The sequence below is a fragment of the Sminthopsis crassicaudata genome, chromosome 3 (assembly GCF_048593235.1).
Source record: "Sminthopsis crassicaudata isolate SCR6 chromosome 3, ASM4859323v1, whole genome shotgun sequence".
Taxonomy (NCBI): Eukaryota; Metazoa; Chordata; class Mammalia; order Dasyuromorphia; family Dasyuridae; genus Sminthopsis; species Sminthopsis crassicaudata.
The window spans coordinates 361,884,326-361,908,322 of record NC_133619.1 but is presented as its reverse complement, the minus strand read 5'-3'; the positions used below and the strand labels follow the sequence as shown (position 1 = coordinate 361,908,322).

General features: G+C 37.7%; 1 long non-coding RNA gene across 1 annotated transcript in view; it reads left to right on the top strand.

The window, feature by feature from the left end:
• Positions 1-23,997, top strand: part of LOC141561772 (uncharacterized) — a 43,778-nt gene that overhangs the window by 5,691 nt on the left and 14,090 nt on the right. Inside the window, exon 2 of the long non-coding RNA XR_012488154.1 lies at positions 17,274-17,410. This is a non-coding gene — a long non-coding RNA (uncharacterized LOC141561772). The remainder of the gene's footprint in view (positions 1-17,273; positions 17,411-23,997) is intronic.

Sequence of the window (23,997 nt, the reverse complement as noted above, 5' to 3'; positions counted from 1 at the left end):
ATCCTGATCCTGTACTTTTAATAACACAAGATCACTGTACTTCTATTTATAAAAAGTAATATTTAAAACTGTACTAATCATTGCTTTACTCATCTTAAATGGTTTTCTCCTAACCTGTCCCCCTGAACAATTCTACCTCCAATATAAATGCTTCTCCTTTCCCCCAACCACTCTTCATCCAACCAATCCCTCCTTTTTCTTCAAGACTCAGATCAAATCCCATTTCCACTAGGAAACCTAGGGGAAGTTTTATAAATCACAGGAATTCAAAATACCCTAAAGGGAGAGTATTCCATTAAAAAGGGTGATTACTTGACTTTCTTTGGGCTGAAATAGCAGTCTAAATTGTGTAAATGAAACTGTTCTAAGTTCTGAAACCTCATCAGCTCAGTTGCCCTTAGCTGGTAACCACCTCTATAAGAAAAAGGTTTACTCCACCTGAGTATAAACTATAAGCTGAAAAAGTGAGAATTCTCCTAAATGGTCCTTTGTGTCAGAAGGGGGCCTCTTCCACAAAGGAATACATCTAGATTCTATTTCTTCTGACATTTTATGACTTACAGGCAGCTATATGGAAGAGTGCTAGATCTAGATTCAGAAAGACTTCCTGAGTTCAAATCTGGCCTGGGACTCTTACTAACTATGTGACCTCCTTACTCACCTGTAAAATGTGTGAACGAAATAGCAAGCCACTGTAGTATCTTTTCCAAGAAAACCTCCCCAAAGGGTCACAATGAGTCGGACACAATTGAAAATCATTGAACAGCAACAACAAATGATTCTGAATTTCATTCTATTCTAAGTCTTCCTTTCAGGAAAGAAATCTCCTAGTAAATGCCTTCATAGTTAGAGGTTAGTGACATAATGAGTTATTATTTCAAAACCACTTCCATCTTTAAAAAAAGATCACAGGGGCTCTCTTCAACAATGAGATGATCCAAACCAGTTCCAATTGTTCAGTAATGAAGAGAATCAGCTACACCCAGAGAGAGAACTATGGGAAATGTTTGTGGACCACAACATAGCATTTCCACTCTTTCTGTTATTGTTTGCTTGCATTTTTGTTTTCCTTTTGAGTTTTTTACCTTCTTTCTAGATTTGATCTTTCTTGAGATAAAATAACTGTATAAATATGTATACATATATTATATTTAACATATACTTTAACATATTTAACATGTATTGGACTACCTGCCATCTAGGGAAGAAGATGGGAGGAAAGAGGGAAAAAGTTGGAAAAGAAGGTTTTGCAAGGGTCAGTGATGAAAAACTACCCATGCATATGTTTTGTAAATAAAAAGCTATAATAAATAAATTTTTTAAAAATCACAGGGGAAAAATAGCCCAAAGGAATAGGTCTCCAGAGGTGGTTTTTTGGAAATTCTCACCATCAACAGAATCACTGTGCTGGTGATACAAAGAGATTTAAATATGATAACTGCCCTCCTGTAATTTACAATCAAATTTGAGGAGACAAAACACACATAAAGGAAAGAATAATAATTCATGCTACAGTACATAGGTTAAGTGCCAAAAGATTTGTCATCGAAAGCCAAGGAATCAATCAACAAGCCTCTGCTAAGGGACAGGTACTTTTCTTTAAAGCAGGCAGCATGCTATGTACATAAAGACAGAAGTAAGAAAGTTTCCACTCTCAAATAGCTTACATTCTTTTAGACGAGGAGAAGATACAATATATTCATAAATAACCAAATACAAGTTATATACAAAATATCTACAAGTGACAGGTGGAACACAGACTGTACAGCACTTGAGCTGAGCCTTGAAAAGAGGTACAATTTCCAAGAGGCAGAGGTGAGAAGGAAAACCATGCTAGGGATTGGGGTAAACATGCAATGACACAAAAATGGGAGATGGGATGTCATGTATGGGGAACATCAAGTAGACCATTGTGACTAGAACACAAAATGCAGGAAGAGGAGTAATGTGCAATCAACAGGGAAAAGTAGAAGAGTAAAGTTGTTAAGGGCCAAAAGGAGGAATTTATTTTTATCCTAGAATCAATAGAGAATCATGGAAGCTTCTTGAGCAAAAGAATAGTATAGTTAGATTTGTGTTTTTAGCATACCATTTTAGTGTCTATGAGGAGGACAGATTGGAGAAGGGAGAGAATGGAAATAGGAATGTCAAATAGGAAGGTATTAAGTTGGCTAGTGGGTACAGTGGATAAAGTTCCAGACTTGGCATCAGGAAGAGCTGACTTCAAATCCAACCATGGATACTTACTAGCTATGTGACCCTAGGCAAGTCTATTAAATTTCAGTTTTTTCATCTGTAAAATGGGGATGATAAATAGTAGCACCAGGGTTGTTGTGAGGATCAAATAATATAATATTTGTAAAGTGCTTAGCACATAGTATGCACTATATAAGTGTGAGCTATTATAATAATTTCCAAGACTAGAGTTGATGAAAAATTTAATCAGTGTTGTTTTGGTATTCATGGAAATCAAATATGAGAGATGCTTATGAAGCAGGACTAACAAGGCTTAGCAATAGAGTGGATATGGGGTGAGGGAAAGAATGAAAGTTTGAAGTCTGGAAGGATATGGAAGATTAGTAATATGTTAGTGCCTTTAACAAAAAGAGGGAAGCAGGGAGAATTTACTTGAGGAAGAATTGGAAAGAAGAGTAGGGCTGGGGAGAGGAAGGAAAGGTGACAAGAGAAGGGCAAGGGAGGAGAAGCGAGTCTCAGAGTACATCCACTTTCCAAAGGAAGGGCATGGTTGATGATCCTACAAAGACTGAGAAGATCGGTCAGTCAGGGGGGGGAATCAGGAAAGAACTGTGTCACAAAAACCAAAGGAGATGGGAAGGTAGCCAGAAGGAGGGAATGGTTAATAGGATCAAACAGGGAAGAGAAATAGAAAAGCTTGAAGACTGAGAAAAGACCTTTGCATTAAACAATAAAGAGAATTGGTGAGCTTAGAGAGTAGTTTCAAGTTTGTAATAATGAAAGGCCAGGTTGCAAACATAAATATTCTTTCCCTTATAGAACATAAGCTCCTTGAAAGTAGTCCCTTTCATTTTTATCTTTCTACCTCAAATACCTAATACAGGCACTTGATAGGGACTTAATAAATATTTCTTGAATTCTAATTTGTATATTTTAGCATTTCTTAAAGTAAGGCATAGTCAAATTTCCAATATTAGAAACAAGTATCAGGGAAATCTATTTCCTTACTCCAGTTCCAACTCCTCCAATTGATTTTCTTGCCCAAATTTCCTTTCCTTTCCTTCCTTCCTTCCTTCCTTCCTTCCTTCCTTCCTTCCTTCCTTCCTTCCTTCCTTTCTTTTTCTTTCTTTCTTTCTTTCTTTCTTTCTTTCTTTCTTTCTTTCTTTCTTTCTTTCTTTCTTTCTTTCTTTCTTTCTTTCTTTCTTTCTTTCTTTCTTTCTTTCTTTTTTTCTTTCTTTCTTTCTTCCTTCCCTTCTTCCCTCCCTCCCTCTCTTCCTTCTTCTTTCACTTATTCCTTCTTTCCTTCCTTCCTTTTTTTTTTTTTGAATGGGAGGTAGACTCTTCTAATGTCCCACAAATTACATTGGCAAGTCTTAGTCCACCTCCATATTTTTCTCTCTCTCATCCCTGCCCCCAGTTACCATCATCCTCCCCCATCTAATAACATTTTGCCCTAGAGCTCACCACACCAAAGTTGGCCATCTTCCCACCTTTGTAATTCACTTAAGTCATCTGACTGACTTGGAAACTTCCCTAAAGTTGTACAGCTAAGTTTATAATTTGTAATGCAGATTTTCTCACTGATAAAGAAAAGGAAGACAGAAAACCCAGAAGGTTGGACCTGAGAATGCCAGGTGGCAAACTACGTTCTACCTGAGAGATCTACCTTTGCACCCCAGGAAGATCTGGAACTCATGTCTCTGTCCCAGAATAAGCCCAACCAAGCCTCAGTGCAGTCCTGAGCAGACACAGGGCCCATACCTCCGGGGTCTTACAAATGATCTAGCCAAACTCCAAATACAGAGCCACTGACTTTGCCCAGATATTATTTTTGTTCAGTCATGTCTTACTCTTCATGATCCCATTTGGGATTTTCTTGGCAAAGATACTGAAGTGACTTGCCACTTCCTTTTCCTCCTATAAATGAGGAAACTGAGGCAAACAGGGTTAGGTGACTTGCCCAGGGTCACATTCGAAGTAAGCTTCTGAGGCCAGAGGTGAATTTTAGATGAGTCTTCCTGATTCCAGGACCCCACAGTGTAACCTAAATGTCCAGACATTCCTATAGATTAAAACTACCTAATTGTACTAAGTCACACTAAGATGTTAATGAGGTTAAAACTCCTTCCTTTTACATTTTTTAAAAAGATATGTAATATGTACATAGGATCATCTAAAACTAGAAGAGACTTTAATAATCATCTACTTCAACCCACTTTCTGTGATTTGCCCAAAGTCACATGAATGGTAACTTCAGTTAAAATTTGAACAAGATCCTCTGATTACAAAATTCATGCTCTTTCTCCTAATTAATGGAAAATCTACAGGAAACATTTTTGGGAAGTGGGTTCTTCTGTAATTATATATTACACATATTTCAGGCAACTAGATAGTGCAGTAGATAGAATGCCAGTCCTGGGGTCAGGAAGACTCATTTTCCTGAATTCAATTACTAGCAAAGTGATCCTGGGCAAGTCACTTAATTCCATTTGCCTCAGTTTCCTCATCTGTAAAATGAGCTGGAGAAGAAAATTACAAACCATTCAAGCATCTTTGCCAAGAAAACCCCAAATGGGATCACAGGGTATTTGGCATAATTAAATAACAACAAATTACTCACTTTCTTACCCTTCCTTCATTCAAGAATTAACCCTCTTTCCCTTTACCTACTCTCCTAGGAACAAAATACAGATAAGCAGAATAGTAGTTATTAGACTCTCACCTATAAAAGCAACAGCCCAAAGGTCCCAAAGAGTCTTTTTTGGGGGTGGGCAGTATTATATAAATTAGGGAGTGCTTCCATTAGACTCAAATGGGCATGTGTTCTAAATTGGGCCTCACTTAGGCTAATCTCCTGGTAATTTAGGTTCAACCTTGGAACAAAATGAGAGTCATTTGATAGTAAGCAAAAATTTTTATTACTATTTTTTTTACTATTTTTATTACTGTTAAATAACACTTATGTGCCAAACATTGTACTAAGTACTTTACAATTATTATATCATTTGAGCCTCACAACCCTATAAGTACTATTATTATCATCCCCATTTTACAGATGAGGAAACTGAGGCAAACAGAAGTTATTCAATCAATAAATATTTATGAAATGGCTACTATATGCAAAGCATACCAAAAAAAAAAAAGGCAAAAGAGGGCCCTTGTCCTATAGGAGCTTACAATCAAATGAAGCATATATCTAATAAAATATCTTATGTTGAATTTAAACTCAGATCTTCCTGACTCTAAGTCCAGGGCTTTATCCACTGAATGACTTAAATGTCTTCAACATAGAGTTATTGCCTATTACAGGAGAATGGCAGCATTGACACTTCAGTAGATTAACCTGAGAAAAGCTCCCTTTGTCTAAATAGCCATTGTGATCAATCAGCAGAGCATCAAGGAGTGCCAGGAGCTCTTTATGGCTTTTTGTCCTCTGATGATAAGGAAGAGATAGTAAAAGTCTGAGACTAAATACCTAAGCTAGCCAAGTTTCAAGGATGGTCTTAATACCTTTTAAGAAAAAAAAAAAATTAGCTTACTCTGTCCTTCTTCCTTTCCAATTCTAGGCTCAGCTCATTTTCCATCATTATTACCTATCCCAGATATACATATACAAATTGTACAGATCATCCATTCAGATGCATGTTGAAATCTGAATAATAGATCTTCAATCTTTTGGTTTTTCCTATGTGAATACCCAGGCTGAATTCACATTGAGTGATTATAAATCTATTCCAAGAAGCTCTGCCATGTCTTACCTTAATGCAATAAGCACAATGTCTTCTATGAATAGGAATATCTGAAGGACTTCGGTATTCATGGGGAATCCTTCTTTATCATAGATACATGCAGATCTCCTCACAGCATATATCTCCCTGTTTTATGCCTTTCTGGATATTTATTACCAAAAGATGACTGAAAAGAGTTATTCTTATTCTATTGTTACATCTTCCAAAGAATCTTGGTGTTATTTTAATATAGAGATGGGAGACACTTTGTTGTAAAAGAACCTATTAAGCAATATTATGTAATCAACAAGCAATAAATACAACGAAATCTTAAATTCTCCACTTCTTTCAATCAGTTGTGAGATAGTAAAGATGTTTTTCATTGGTGAAAAGTCTTTGATTCCTTAATACACATATAAAAAGGAGCACATTATTAGTGTATGAGGAAAAGAGATTAAAAAAAAAAGGTATATCAGATTTTCATCTTTAGCTTTGTTTTGTTTTGTTCTGTTTTTTTTTCATGTGGTTTTTCTCTCTTTCTGAATTGTTTTCCCAAGATGACTAACGTGGAAATATATTAAAAATTATTGTACATGTATAGCCTATATCAGATTGCTTGCTATCTTGGGGGGGGGGGAGGTAAGGGAGGGTGAAAGGAAAAAAGTGGAACTCAAAATCTTTCAAAAATGAATACTGAAAACTACCTTTCTATGTTATTGGAAGAATAATATACTATTAAAATTTTTTAAATTAAAAATGGTACAAGATCCATCCTGAGTAAGAACCTAAGCATCCTTGCTTATCTCCTTTTTAATTCTTTTCCATTGAAAATTATATCAATGAGCTTTCCAATAACAGTGGACCCTTTCTTTCCTACTCTCAAATCTGGATATCTTGTAGCCAAAACTAATTTTTATCATGGCTATTCGCTGCTCAAGAATCCTTCATTGTACTCCATTGCAGGGTACAGGACCAAGTTCCACCTCCTCAGATTGGCCACAGATTCCTCCTCAACCTGACTCCATCCAATCTTTTCAGTATTATTCCTACCTAGTTTATGCCAACTAAGCTAGTTTACTCAACATCCCTCTGAAGTTCTGTGGTAATTTACCTACAGTTCATACCATTTCAATTGTTTGGAAACCTTTCTCAGTTGCTAATCTCAATTCTATGCATCCTTCAAAAACTCCTCTATGAAGCCTTACCCAATTGTTTAGCCCCCATTGATTTATTCCTTCTTTGAACACCTACAGGATATCTCTGGCACTTAGTATATATACTGTTTTGTATGAGTAGTTACCTTTCTACATATGGTCTTTGTCTCTCCAACTAGAGCAAAAATTCCCAAGATTTTATGTGAGACTTGGACTTCTCTAATAGTCTGGTGAAATTGATGGTCTCCTCAGAATGATGTTTTCAAATGGTTCAGGTAAAATGCATGGATTTATAAAAGAAACCAATTATTTTGAATTAGTTATCAAAATATTTTTCTAAAAAACTCACAAATCCCATATCTAAAACCTCTGAATCATATGTAATATAGGCTACTTAATAGCAAGGAGTTATTTCCTGTAGGGCCAGACTTAAGTCTTATACATAGGAGGACCTCAATTAAGTGTTGATTGATTGATAGATTAATCAAAGATAGAGAATATACACCAATTTAAATAATACAAGATAGTCTGATGTTGCAAACAAATACCAAATAAGGTTACAAAAGATAGAATAGTTCATCTTTGTAGATCATATTTTTGCTCCAATTTGGATAAACTAAATAATGTTCCTTTACTGCCAGTTCCACTAACCTCACAGATCAGCCCTGAACTCTTTTTCCCCCAATCTATATTATTCTAAGTTCTATATCATCCATTTGAATTTTAGAATCTCATTACCACAAGGGACTCCAGAAGTCATCTAATCTGTAGATGAAGCACAAATCCCCTCTATAATATTCCTAGCAAGTGTCCATTGACTGAGCTTGAACACTTCCAGTAATGAGGAGCTTATTATCTTTATTCTATTCATAGACAACTCTAATTGTTAGAAAAATCTTTCCTATACTGAGCCAAAATCTATGTCCCATGTAACTAATACCTAATTCTCTTTTCCAGAGTGAGAATTAGTCATTCTAGACTCATTATTAGTCTAGACACTCATTAGTCAGAATGAGTCAACTCCTACCTGATATCCCTTTAAATATTTGAAGACAAGTTATCTGTCCCACCCATGTCTTTTTTTAGGCTAAAAATCCTCATTTCTTTTAACAGATCCTCATATAACTACTAATAAATAACCTTCAGAAGCAGAGAAGGCAAACTTAATCTTTCAATCCACTTTGCTCAAAGGCCAACTCTTCTGAGGACAGGACAAGGTGTCTTGAAGCCAAACCCTGGGGGAGTCTGGGACACAAGCCAGGGACATGGTTTGGCCCTAGAACATCAGAGAGTAATTTGAACCACCCTCAAACCAGTATTCAGCAGCCAAGTCAGGCAGTTGTTCTGAGTGGCACAGTAGACTATATGGAGTACTAAGGTAAAGGATTCTCCTCAGTAGGAGCAAAGGAAAGCAATAGTGTATTGCCAACAGCCTTGTCTCCTTCCACTGTCTCCCACAGCAGCTCCCAGCTCCAGTCAGTTCCCTTTCTCTATACAGTGGTTGGTAATCTTTCTACTATACTCACCATTATTTGTATAGCATTGGGGACATTGTTTTCTTTCTTTTTTAAAAAATTATTATTATTTTTTTTAATTTTAGCTTTTTATTTACAAGATATATGCATGGGTAATTTTTCAGCATTGACCCTTGCAAAACCTTCTGTTCCAACTTTTCCCCTCCTTCCCCCCACCCCCTCCCCTAGATGGCAGGTAGACTAATACATGTTAAATATGTTAAAGTATATGTTAAATACAATATATGTATGCATATCTATACAGTTATTTTGCTGCACAAGAAAAATCAGACTTAGAAATAAGGTAAAAATAACCTGAGAAGGAAATCAAAAAGGCAAACAGACAAAAACAGAGGGAGTAGAAGTGCTATGTTGTGATACACACTCATTTCCCATAGTTCAAACCAGTGTAGCTGGTTCTCTTCATTACTGAACAAATGGAACTGATTTGATTCATCTCATTGTTGGAGAAAGCCATATCCATCAAAATTGATCATCATATAGTATTGTTGTTGAAGTATATGATCTCCTGGTCTTGCTCATTTCCCTCATCATCAGTTCATGTAAGTCTCTCCAGGTATCTCTGAAATCATCCTGGTGATCATTTCTTACAGAACAATAATATTCCATAATATTCATATACCACAATTTATTCAGTCATTCTCCAATTGATGGCCATCCATTCAATTTCCAGCTTCTAGCCTCTATAAAAAGAGCTGCCACAAACATTTTGGCACATACAGGTCCCTTTCCCTTCTTTAATATCTCTTTGGGATATAAGCCCAGTAGTAGCACTGCTGGATCAAAGGGTATGCACAGTTTGATAACTTTTTGAGCAAAGTTCCAAATTGCTCTCCAGAATGGTTGGACACATTCACAATTCCACCAACAATGTATCAGTGGGGGACATTGTTTTCTAAGTGTGGAATTTTTTTTTCATTTCCTGTTTACTTAGTCAAACTTTATCCATCCTTCCAGGCTCATCTCTTCTACTTTTTTCACAAAGTCTTTCCAGAATTGGTAATGAGCTTTTCCAACAGATTTCATATAGTATTTTATTTGGGAACTTTCTGATGAGATATGGAGGATTATAGCTATTAGTGACAGCATGATATAGTGGATAGAAGGTTGGCCTTAGAAGAAGGAAGGTGTGGATTCAAACTAATATTTATTAACTGTATGACAATTCAGCACTTCATACCCAAATACATTTCTAAGATTTTAAGTGCCTTTCTCCTCTAAAATTATCTCCCATCTACTCTATATTTATCATGTCAGGGAAGGGTTCTTAACATTTTTTGTATCATGAATCCCTTAGTTTAATGAAGTCAATGGATCACTTCTCAAAATGACATTTTTAAATAATTGAAAAAAGTGCTAAACTTTAATTGGAGATGAGTGAAAATAAAGAGGCATTCCTTTTTTTACCCATTCATATTCACTGAGTCTCTGAAATCTGTACACAGACACCTAGGTCACTTTAGCTGAATCTACTTATGCATAGGTAACTTGAGTCCCAAAGCCTATTGGATGATGGAGAGCAATGACTCAAGCTCCATCATGTCCCTGTCCTTGGATTATTACAGTAGAGATTTCAGGGTAAACTCCTTCAGTTTGATATGTCTTCTCATATGTATATTTTCTTTGATTTTTGCTTTGCTGAAGTCTTGGGTAATTGGGTTTCTTTGCTATTTACTATGTGTGTTCATTGTTTAACAAAAAGTTGGTGGAAAGATTAATCAAGTCTTATATATAAAGTTTGAGACCCTCTTTTCCCCATTAATGAATAGTAATCAAGAGTTTAGCAAGAACCTTAAAGTTACTTCCTATAGACTAATAATATTTACAGGGAGCAGATAGGTCTAATACTAGTTTGGTACTTTCTCACTCTGGGGAGAACAGGCCCCAACCTTCTGCTTTCTTTCCTGGAAGGAATGAAATTTTTCCTTAATGATGCTAGAGATATCTATTCTTGTGAGGAGACACTAGAAATATCTATTCTTACCTTCCTGCAGGCCAAATTGATATGGTTGTGCTACCTATATTATTTTTCCCCCTATTAAAATGTGAACTATGAGAAAAGGAGCTGTCTTTTCTCTCTTTTTGTATTCCCAATGATTAGCACAGTACCTGACACATGATAAGTGCTTGATAATTACTTTCTGATTAATGGATTGATTAGTTGGTTGAAGGTTCAAAGGACCAACTGAAGGAAAAGAAAGACTCTGGGAAGAAGTCAACATGAGGAGCCATCAGATTCTATCATCTCCCTGTCCTCAGATTATTATACTAGGTCTTTGGGGAATTTCTCCTTGGGTAAGATTTGAGACTTTCTCCCAAGGGTTAAAGTATCAATATTGGTCAACAGATGAATTCCCTACACAGATGAAATCATGCATAAGTTCCAAAAGTGTGGAGGTGGGGATGGAGGTGAAGAGCTGTCCATGTTGCTATTATAATGTCTGAGCTAGCTCTCTGGATCTTCAAGATCAGTTAGAGTCAGGATAAATCAAAGTCCTTGGTCTTCAGGGGGAGAAGTGAAGTAGGCAGGCAAGCTGCCATGCAGCTTGCAAAAGATGAATCCTGGACTCTGGAGTCCAGAGCCTGAAATCTCTCCTCCTTTGCAGAGCAACTCTGACTCTCTCCCTCAGCCCTCCAATCCTTGCCTATGATTACCTCACCACCACATATTCAGGAAGCACCAATGTTGAGGAGAGCCATCACATCACCATCTCATCTAAATATATGTATATAGAACCATTATCTCACATTGAATAGGTAATTAGCCTTAAGTACACCTTTTCAGAGTTTCAGCCCTCTACACACTATCTTGCCCCTATTAGATTTATAAGCTCCATAAAGTCAGGCCCCCTATTTTATGTGAATTTTCTACATTCCCTAACACAGTTGTAGTAGAATTACTCAGTTTCATGACATAGGTGATTAATAAATGTTCATAATTGCTATGACTTATTTTTTTAATTCCTATAACATTTAGAACATAAAATATAATCCTTAATTATGTTATTTCTTTTATTATATTTATTTCTATGCTATTTGTAATGTTATCATGTGTTTTGTTCCTGTCTCTATAACTAAGTTGTGAGGCCCTCAATGGTAAAGGTTTCCTTTTACTTTCTCCTTCCCTTCCCCTCCCCACACCACACCATGTATTGTTGTTTGGTTGTTTCTGGCTCTTCGTGATCCCGTTTGGGGTCTTCTTGACAAAGATGCTGGAGTGCCATTTCCTTCTCCAGCTCATTTTACAGATAAGAAAGCTAAGGCAAACAAGATTAAGTGACTTGCCTGGCATGATGCAGCTAGAAGTATCTGAGGGCACATTTAAACTCTGGAAATTGAGTCTTCCTTATTCTAGATCCAGCACTCCATCCACTGTGACATCATTATTACCTAAATAAGCACTTCAGTGGATTTTTTATAACCCCCCAAAATAGTAATATGTCAGGGCTAGAAGAGACATTATTATTCTCCAAACTAAATAGATCCTGGAGCATTTGGAGATGTGAAATATCTCAAAAGAATCCACATTCACTGGTAAGGGGAAGGTTAAGAACATAAGCTACTTTGGGGAGAAAGGGAAGTTGGGGAAATACTGAAATATGGAGAAAGAAATTCATATTCTTGTGCCAGAGGTTGAGCCAGCAGACTCTGTCCTCAAATGTATGTACAGCATGCTCTGCCATTTCATACTCTCATGATTTAACCATAAAGAGAGTAGTCAGGACTCCTTTTCAGTCCACTCAACAGAATGAATTATTTGCTATCATGCTAGCTCTTACTTATTACCCAGGAGACGTAAATATAATTACTGATTCAGCCTATTCAGTAGGTGTAGTACAAAGAATCGCTACAGCCCAAATAAAATTTGCAGCTTCCAATATTTATCAGCTCTTTAAGGAACTTCAAGAGCAAGTGAGAAAACATCCAGGCAAGATTTATATCTTGCATGTCCACTCACATAGTGACTTCCAGGTCCCATTTTTGATGGAAATTCAAAGGCAGATAGCCTTCTAACCATGTTAGCCAGTAGTCCTTTATTTCAGGAAGCACAAGAATCTCATTCTAAATATCATCAGGCTGCTCGAGCTTTACGTTTACAATTTGGAATCACAAGAGAGGAAGCTAGGAGCATAGTAAAAAGCTGTACAGCTTGTCTTCCTTTCCATGCTCCTACACTCCCTCCAGGGAAGAATCCTCGTGGTTTGAGACCCAATGAAATCTGGCAAATGGATGTGACCCATTATAAATCTTTTGGTCGTCTATCTTTTATTCATGTCGTGGTAGACACCTTTTCAGGATTCACATTTGCAATGCCAGCAGCAAAAGAGACAGCCTGAGTGGTCACTGAATTCCTTATACAAGCTTTTGCAATTATGGGTGTGCCACAAGCAATAAAAACAGACAATGGACCTGCATATACGTCCAAACATTTTACACACTTTTGTGCACAGTATAAGATTTTACATACCACAGGCATACCCTTTAATCCTCAAGGGCAGGCAATAGTAGAGAGAACAGAGATATTAAGACACTCCTCCAAAAACAAAAGAAAGGGGGAGCCACAGGTAACCCTAGAGAACTTCTAAATTTAGTTCTCTATACCATTAATTTTCTAATTTTTGACAAAGATGCACTGGCTCCGGCAGACAGGTTTTATAACCCACCAGAAGGGCAGTGTCCAGTGCGAGCATCTCCACTGTCCTTAGATAATCGCCAGGTGATGTGGAGAGATCCAGAAAGTGGTGAATGGAAGGGACCAGATAGGTTAACTGCCTGGGGGAGAGGGTTTGCTTGTATTTCTTCAGCAGGAGAAGGAATCAGATGGGTGCCAACGAGTCATATTCGCCTTGTCCATCAGAGAGAGACAGAAAAAGAGAAAGACCTCAAAATAAAGGAGAAGATCTAAGAAACATCTTACACTGAAAGAGCATGGCTAATAAAAAGACTGTTAAAGAACTTTAAAACCATCAGGAATCATTGGACTTCCTCACACAAGATGAGACTAATGGACAATGGACTTATGGACATTTATAAATTTTCAATTTATGATTATTTGATTATGTTATATACTTCTAGCATGTGTTATGTTACTATGTGCTTATGTAATTTATGTAATTATCTGTAATACTTCCCATATTGATGGATTTATGTTTCAAGGTCATTTATGTAATTATCTGTAATACTTCCCATATTGATGGATTTATGTTTCAAGGTCATGACTGTCCTATGTTCTAAATCAAAAGAAAGGGGGAGATGTTAGGATTACTAAGTGAGAACTCAGGTTGTCTGGACAGTGACAAGGTGAGAATTCAGGTTGTCTGGACAATTACAAGGTGAGAACTCAGGTTGACTTGATAGAAGGAGCAAGCTCATTGGCTGAAGTGGTTCTTCCCAGAAGCCCTTGCATTATCTCATGCCCATTCTCTGGGAGGATAAAGAGGACAGCACTCCAGGAAGAGGAGAGGTCTCTGCATTACATCAGGCCTGACGGGGCTCTCTGCAGGAAGGGAAGTCACTTCTCTGGACAAGAGTTAACAGCAACTGCCTGGAGACAACGGTTCACTACAAGAAGAAGAATCTGTCTGAGAGATTTGAGTAGACACCGCAGATCCCTTCCCAGAGAGCGATCCAGCAGCTTCTGGAGACGACAGCACGCTACAATTAGACATGAACTCTTTGAGACCACAGACTATTCTTTTGCTTATCTTTGTCTCCTCCAATACTTAGCCCAGTGCCTGGCACATAGTAGGCACTTAAATGCTTACTGATTGCCCACCTGCTGCACGTGGAAGAGGCCAGAAAACCTACTTTCACAAAGTCATGATCCTATTTTGCACATGTTACAATCCACAAACATTTTTAACTGGTTCCAGTCCACAAACCAGGTGATAAAGAGACAGACTGATTGCTGCATCAGAAATGTCATGCATTCAATAAGCACTGCCCAGCCAAAATTAGCCCCCTTTTCCTTTTCCTTGCTCTTTGCTGCTAGACTGCTGTTCAAACCAAGAGGATGAACTGTGAAAATCTGGATCCTCTGTCCCCCATACCCAAATGTATAGCCCCCCTTTCTTTTCTGTTTTTATAAGGTCTCTTCTCTCCTATTTTCAGTCATCTAGTTAGTCAGCTAGCATTAATTAAGCACCTACTATGTTCCAGGCACTGTCCTAGGTTCTGGTGAAGGAATGAAGGCAGCTACAACCTTTTGAGCTTCAGAAGGTCAAGAGAGTGAACCACTAGGAGTCTAGGAACTGAAATCCATGATGAAATTTTTCTGGAAGCCATCCAAGTGAGAAGCAACCTGTTTGACCCAACACAGATTAAAGGCAGACTAGAGAGAGCTACTGTGATTCATCTATCAACTATGCTGAATTAGGAAAGGAGCTTGGTCAAATGTGAGCTTACTCTTTATATAGACCTATGTGGCATAAGGGAGAGTGTGCTCCCAATTGTTGAGAAAGAAGGGAATGCTTTGTGACATTAGTTTTTTGACCTATCCCCTTTATAAAAGGGAAAGAGAATAAACATTTACATAGCACCTGCTATGTGCCAGGCATACTAAACTCTCTACAAATATTGCTCATTTGATCCTCACAAATCCTGAAAGGTAGGTCCTGGTATTATCCCCATTTTACAGTTGAGAAAATTGAGACAAAAAGAGGATGACTTGTGAGGTTCACACAGAAATTGAGGAGGGTGGATTTTATTTCAGTTCTTCATTCCATGATAATTAGTGTTAATTAGTTAAATGAAACTGGGATGCTAATTGCTGGTAGCTAGCATTAGGAAGACCAGATTGGGGATTTGGGCCATTAGCATTAAAGAAAGCCACTGCATTGCTCCTCGGGGTTCTCTGTAAGACCCCTACAGATGGGGAAAGATACAATTTTGTTCTGAGAGTGAACTCAGAGAAGGACTACAAAAGTTTCATTCTGAATGATTGTAATATGTAATAATTTTTATACTTCTGTGTATCATCAAATATATTGATATATTTAAAATGTTAATTCATAATTAATCTGTTAAAGTCTTTTCTCACGATACAATGTTCTATGCCAATAAATGACAAATTATGCCAGATTCACCCAAACTGGAAAGGCTTTGAATATGGGCCTAACAGCAGATTATGTCTATTATCCAAGGTCAAAGAGGCCCAAGGAAGTCCTCTAAGGAGCAAAAAAGCATAATCTGCATGGATAGAAGGAAGATCCCAATCTAATGAAATCAAGATTATTTGATTTAAGTAAGCCCATCATTTAATGTTTAGTTCAGGTGAGAGGGGGAAATCACACCAGCACTGAAAATTTCTTGTAGATGCTTTATTCCATGAGAAACAGTAGATTCTGCAGAATAAGGATGGGATGTGGAAACTGACAGAAAATTACTTATTCATAGCATGCAACTGGTTGGTGATCTATATCCAGTCATTGGACACAAATGGCTATGAAGGGAAAAGTGAAGCAGGTGTCCTTGCACAGCCTCCTTCACTGAAATCCAATTCACTTGCCTGTCTTGGCATCACCTCTCTGATGTCATGGTCCTCTTGGAGAAGAAAGGACCAGCAACATCAAGAACCCAGCTCTCTAGAGTCCTTGTTCAGGTTGACTAGATTTTTTTTACCTTCAGTCACATGCTAACACCTGACAGCATGGGTTGACTGGATCACTTAAAAATCTACAAAGAAGGAAGCCTCTCTACCTTTCTCAGAGTATTCAATACCCTCCTACCTTTCATAACTAACCTCAGTCCTTTGAGATATAATTTTTGTCCACCTTTCCCCACTTTTCAGTCTTTGGTAGAAAAGAAGGAAGAAATGACAACTGGTGTTGATTTTCAGCAGTCCCTGGGATTCTGTGAACAGCCTATGACTAGTCCCTAATTGCTTCTTTCTCCTTTTCCCCCCTTTCATAATCACATATTAAGCATCTCTTATATGCAAAATTAGGCAACTAAATGGTGCAATAGATAGAGTACTGGGCCTGCAATAAAAAGACTCATGTTATTGAGTTCATATCTTGCCTCAAACACATACTAGCTGTGTGATCTTTGGCAAGTCATTTAATCCTGGTTGCTTCAGTTTCCCTATCTGTAAAATTAATTGGAGAAGAAAATGGCAAGCCACTTTAGTATCTTTGCCATACGTAACTGAACAACAAAAACAAGATTTTTACTAACAGATTTCAAAGGCCTTTCCAGCTCTAAGTCTTATGATCCTATAATGGAAAAAAAAAAGGGAGAAGAAAAGAATCCAACCAATAAAATACTCTCTGAGGGGCCAGATCTTACACTTGTTCAGATAGATGGAGAAAGGGCTCCAGATTCCTTAGTGCATGTTAGATGAGAGGGAAGGTCATACCTCTTCCTACCAAAGGAAGCAAATTTAGGGGAAGCAAAAAAAGGAAAGGAATGGAAGAAAGAGGGAAAATTTGAAAACTTAGGCCAAGAAAGAAATCCAAAATAGGCTAATGGGAAAAGGAAAAATATATCTTTGTCATATGATCAACAAGGAAGAACTAAGTGATCAGAGAAGCAGAGAATGACTCACGAAGGGGAGATGTCATAGGTTTCCAAAATAGGCAGGGTCATTGCCAGGTAATCACTCTGTTAATGTTTTCCATTCCTTCTGTCACCTTCCACTCCCTGTTCCTTTCATTTCTTAGGTACATTCTGTCCGTACTGATCAGTGAAGATGCATTTGATAGTGTACTCCAAAGGGCTGCTGCAATCTTAGAAATGAGGTCTTGCTGGCTTGTCCAGTATCCAGGGACCACTAAGAACATTGGTCTGATCATAGGAGGTGAGTCAACAAGTCTTTGTTGAATATCTACTATATATTCAGTCCTTTGTCGGATATGGTCAAGGAGACAGAATTTCCACCATCTGGTTCCAAACTATATTTTCAATCTTATTCCAAATCACTTTTTTTTTTAATTTTTAAAATCACATTCCATATCCAACTGTATACCTCTCTACCTTGGCCTCTCTAATCTCTCTGACTTGGTTCCCACTATCCTTTATTCACCCTTGTGTTGAATATTGAAGTTCCTACCTTCTCAGCCCAACCTAGGGGCTATATGCATTATGAAGCCTGCCCTGTTCTTCCAGTCAAAATGATCGCTTTCTCCCCCAGTTTTTAAATACTGTATTAATGTTCTTTTTAAACATTATACTGTCATTTATCAATTACCCCCATTTAAAGCAGAACCTTGATTTGTAATAATGAAGTACAATTTAGCAGAACAAATCAATCCACTGACTGTCTGAAATACATGTCTCATTTTGAGCTTGGAATTCACCTTTCTCCTCTGAAGTCACTGTCCTCAGTTTTTCATACTGCTTGATCTGTATCTCACTTTTGTACTTATCTCATTCCTTATCAAGAAATTTGTATACATGTCATATTTCCTATTATTACACTTTTCTGCTCCTTAAAGCAACATCTGCAAGATGTTTATCTTTTCATTTCAAGCCCTAGTAACAAAGCTTGTGTATTCCTTCAGTTCTCCAATGGTTACATGATATCATTGGTGAAGGTACTTCTTCCAATGGTATAGACAGCCAGTTAAGAAGCATTTATTAAGTACCCATTATGCATCATACACTATGTTAAGTGCTAGGGATACAGAGAAAAGCAAAAACAGTCCCTGACCTCAAGAAGCTCACAGTTCAATGAAAGACATGGAAGACTCTTTCCAACTCCTCCCATAAATCCTCTAAGCTTTTTGTTTTCAAAATACGTACACAGGCAAGATTATTGTATAAATATATATTGGACTGAACATATATTTTAACATATTTAACATACATTGGATTACTTGCCATTTAAGGGAGAGAGTAGGGGAAAGGAGGGGAAAATTTGGAACAGGTTTTGTAAGGATCAGTGTTGAAAAATTATCCATGTATATGTCTTGAAAATAAAAAGCTTTAATAAAAAAAATACATGCATAGATAGTTCTCAACATTCATCCTTGCAAAACCCTGTGTTCCAATTTTTTTCTCCCTCTCTTTCCCCCACCCTCTCCTGAAGATGACAAACAATCCAATATATGTCAAATATCTGTAATTCTTCTATACATATTTGCATAAATGCCAAGCTGCAGAAGAAAAATCAAATCAAAAAAGAAAAAAATAAGAAAACAAAAAGCAAGCAAACAACAAAACCAAAAGAGTGAAAATATTATGTGGTGATCCACACACAGTCCCCACTGTCCTCTCTCTGGGCGTAGATGGTTCTCTCTATTACAAGTCCATTGAACTGGTCTGAATCACTTTGCTGTTAAAAAAAAGCCACGACCATCAGAACTGATCACCACATATTCTTGTTCTGCTCACTTCACTTAGCATCAGTTCATGTCTCTCCAGGCCTCTCTGAAATCATCCTAGTGATCATTTCATATAGAATGATATTATTCCATAATATTCATATACTATAACTTATTCAGCCATTCTCCAACTGATGAACATCCACTCAGGCCTGCCCAACTTTCTAGGAGCCTTCCTCTCTGTCTTTTAACATTATATGAGTACCAGAGTAATCTTTGGTTTGTCCATCTATTACATCTCACTCTCACTTTATTATTGTCCCACCTCCTTTTCCAGTCTTACATCTTCTGGACAATATCTTTTCCTTTACTTCTTGCAAATAGACCTCCATGGATAATATTTTGCAGCCAATTATCTTATATCTCTCTGTTGCCTTTTGTTTCATCAGCTATTTTACTTCTATGGAATTTATACTGTTTCTTGATACATAAACATAGAGCATCACTAGAAGCACATTGATGATTAAAGGATATATATTTTTTTTGTTTCAGGGAGGATTATTAACATCAAAAGTTTCCCTCTTTTCCCAAACCAAACTAACCCATTCTCCTATGCAATTATGGACCCTTATGCCCAATATATACATACTGATACATAAGCTCAATGATCTGTCCTTCCAATCATGTCATATTTTAGACAATAGACATTCCTCATCCACTCAATTTAACCTGTGTGGATCGTTGAACCAAAGTCTTTTTGAGTAGTTATGGGTCTTATTTAAAAGAGTTCTATAATATTTGTTAGCTTGCTAACAATCAATGCAATATTACCAACAAACAGGAATATGTGGACATTAATGGGTTGTGTGTGTGTGTGTGTGTTTTTAATAAAATGAAATAAATCAAGAGAAGACTAAAACATGATGCCTGCCCTAATGGAACTTAAATTCTAATGAGGCAGCCAACTCTAATTCACATGAAATAATAAACAAACTAGCTGCAAGAGCAAGTATACATTTTGATCTCCTAAGATCAAATTATAGCCTTCTGTGGCTATAAAAACTTAGAAAATGGACATGTAAATAGGAGTGAGAGTCATCAGGGAAGGTTTTACATTGGAGATAGAACAGGAAAAATATCTAAGATTCAATAGAGCATATACAAATAAAGCAAGTAGGGAAAAAGTCTATCCATACACTTGGTTTAAGTATTATTTCTTCCATAAAGCCTTCTCTAATGTCTCAAGTCCTACTGTATTTACAATTTGGTTTATTCAGGGTATCCCAAAACTCTTAATGAAGTTTTAAGCTTTAATAGCTCTGTGTGTGTGTGTGTGTGTGTGTGTGTGTGTGTGTGTGTATTAGGGGGAAAGGGAATAAACTTTTATATAAAGCTTTCTATGTGCTAAGGAGTATCCTAAGAGATTTACAAATATTATCTCATTTGATTCTCACAACAACTCCAGGAAGTAGATGCTGTTACACTCCCCATTTTATGTTTGAGGAAACTGTGGCAGATGGACTTTAAATGAGGTAGTAAGTATCTGAATTCAAGTCTTCTTGACTCCAGGCCCAGCATTCTTACACTTCAATACATGGTGTCATCTAGCTGCCCCAAATAGTCTCTCTCTTTCTCTCTTTGTCTCTATCTATCTCTCTGTGTCTCTCTGTCTCTCTCCCTCTTCTTCTCTTTCTCTTCTCTTTCTCCCTCCTTCCTTCTCCCTCTCCCAGTCCTTGACCCTCTTTCTTCCTTTCTCTCTCCTCTCCTCCTTCATTCCTTCTCCCTTCCTCTTTCCCTCTTCCTCTTCTTCTGGGACTAGAAAAAAAGGTTAGAAAGACAGAGTAACTATGCTAATGAGAACTTCCAGAAGGGAAAACAGGAATGGTTGCCATTCCTAGATGCCACTCCCAAATCAGACAGAAACTGGGAAGGCCTTTCTACCCCCAAGTTTGGCTCCAGGCACAAGGAGCAAGAACTCTGCCTGGCAAAGTAATCAAGGTGATGTGAGGGCTTAGAGCCAAGAGCCAAATTATGTCCCTTCCTTTCTGGCCTGCCTTCCAAAAACACTCCTAAGCCTTTTGTCTTAAGGAAAATCAAACAAACCTTTCAATTCTACTTCTTCCATTTTGCCACACCAAAATAGGGCACACCTTGGACCTCATTGCATAAGGGTCTCATGAAAGAGAATTCTCCTTGGGGAAGCAGCCATTGGCAGTATTTATAGCCAAGATGCAATTCTAATCTCATAAGAAGGAGCTCTAACCCTTTCTTCTTCATCTCCTTCACTCCCATCTCCATCATTTACTGTGACTCTCTCTATTCTTTCCCTTCTTCTCTTCCACCATCTCTTCCTTCTCTTCCTCCTCCACCTCCTTCTCCTTTTTCTACAAAGCATCTGGACTTCTCCATGGGTGATCTTATTTCAGTTTCAACATGATCATCGGCAAATAAAAATCCCCAAGAAACTTGGTGCTTTGTCTTTACCAGCATCACAGAGAGATGGAAGGAAGGGGGGCAGGAGAGGTGCTGTGGTTGGGATCTGGGAGGAAGACTCTGAAGGAATGCTGCTACCCCCTGAGGCCCTCTCACTCAATTACAGAATCCTCTCTCAAAGCGACTGTGACAGGCCAGCTTGTTCAGGCCCCAGCTTCCATTCTCAAAGTTGGATTATTTTTGGAAAAAATCCCAATGGCATTCAGTGTTAGTTTATTTGAAATATGGAACTGTTTCAGGCCCTCACATCATCTTGATGGCAGTGCCAAGGAGAACTCTGGCTCACCTGTGCCTTGAGCCAAACAGAGTCCCTCCCAGTTTCCACCTGGGGGCTCTTGTCTAGTGAAGGTTTCAGAGGGAGCCATGGAGATTATTCATTCATTTCACTCTCAGAATCTTTCTCATTTGCCAGAAGAAAGTCATAGAATAATCTTAGTATTTGAAGAGCTTCTGAAGGTCACCTGGGAGCCAATGCAGGAACCACTTTTATAGGATCCCTGACAAAGTGTCATCTAACTTCTACTTGAACACTTCCAGTGTTGGGAAGCTCAATTTTATTGTGCACTTTTGGTTGTAAAAAAAAAAAAAAAAAATTTATACTTAGGATTGAAATTTTCCCTCCTACAGGAGGGATAATTTAATTTGATCATGAATTTCAGAGGTCATCTAGGCATCTGATGATGCACTAGATAGAGCTCTGGATCTAGAGTTAGGAAGATCTGAGTTCAAATTTGCTCAGACACTGTAACTGCTCTTTTCTACATGAAAGCCTTGCAAATTCTTGAAAAGAACATCTAAGCCTCTCTCTTCTCTAGCTAAGTCCAAACTAAATATCTATTAATTAATCAAATAAACAAGCATTTATTAGGTATTTGTTTTGTATCCTATAAATGCTTGGTTCTTTGTATACAAAGACAAAAATGGAAACTCCCTCTCTGCGTAGCTTACATTCTATTGGAATATACATATCCACAATTTTTTTAGCCATTCTTTATATAATTCAGTTTCTAGATCACTGTCTTTTCAAAAATGTGATGTTGGGGGAAAGCAGTTCAAGGTTGATATACTTAGCTGTGTGATCCTAAGCAAGAGAAACCCTTTGCAGAATATAAAGGAATATTCATTTGCCTAAAGAGGATTGAAAATTATTCTGGAACCCAATCATTTTCCTAGTCATTTACTTATGTCTCAGAAAGAATAGTAACACTGGCTTTGGAATCTGAGACCTGAGTAAAATCACTTATCATATGCTATTCTAATCCTACTTCTAATAATTACTATTGCCATGACCTTGGGCAATGTCTCAGTTTTTTTATTGATAAAATAAAGGTGTTAGACTAGATGGGGCAGGGGGAGAGGGAAAGGAATAGCATTTATATAACACCCACTACTTGCCAGGCACTTTGTAAAGATTATCTTATTTAATCTTCACAACAACCCTACAAAGAAGATACTGCTGAGGAGTGGCAATAGGGGGAGAGATCCCCTCTGCTTGGAGAAATGGAGAGATTCAGGTTCAATGCAAAAGAATTCAAAAGAATTCACAAACCCAAAAATCTGAGTGGCAGAAAAGGGAATTTTATTGTTCACTAAGAAATTCTCTTAGTGGGCAAAACTCCTCATTAGAAATTTGGCACAGGTGTGTTAACAGACCCCAGCTTGTACCAGTAAATGTTGACCTGGGGCTGGGAGCTGTCTGGGTTAATCAATAGAGGACCATCAGGCAGAGATCTCCATTTGAATAAAATTGCTTAACTAGGAGTTTGAAGGCTTTTCCCAGAGTTATCTAAAATCAATAATAGGTATCTTTGCAATATTTTTGAACAACTGGGCTATAATAACTTAAAAACCATTTCAGTCATCTATGATTTCTTATTTACTAAACGGATATCTTTTGAGAGTCAATTGGAGTTAAGAGACTTGCCCAGGATCACCCAGCTAGTAACTATCTGAGGCAACATGTTGTTATGCACAGTTCTCTTGTATTGTCCTGATTCAGTTTCCCTAATTTTCCTGACTCAGTTTCCCTAATTGTTCTGCTTCAGTTTATAATTATCTGCTCAGATCTGTGAAACCACCCTTCCCTCTATCAGAATATTTTATAAGGATAAAAGATCTTATGTTTTAGAATATCAGAATGCCTCTCCCCATCCCAAGCTATCAGAATATCAGATACCTTCTTATCAAGATGCCTCTCCCTATCTCTGGGATTCCTCCCCCCATTAGATCATCCCATCTCCGGAGGCTCACCCTACCCTGTCAGAGTCCCATTCCCACTCTCAGCACCCTGACTCTGCCCCTGCCTTGCTCTACCCCCTGAGTCTGAGCCACATGTATATATGTTTTTGAGAACTCACATTGTTTACTGGCTTCTCAGAGATGATAGTCTCATTCATGGATCCATTTGATCCCAGTAAATCTCTCCCTTTCAAATAAAATATTAAATACTCTCTAATCTCTATCTTGCCTCAGTTTCTCCAGCATTACATTTTGGAGGCCCCATCGAGATGTAAGAAAACGAGCAGGATTAGAGAATAGAGACATTAGGTTCTCTGCCTAGGGCCTTAGGGTGGCTGGGGAACTGAGTTCTTGGCCTGGAGAGGCCGGCCCTCTATGTTTTTTCCCAGAG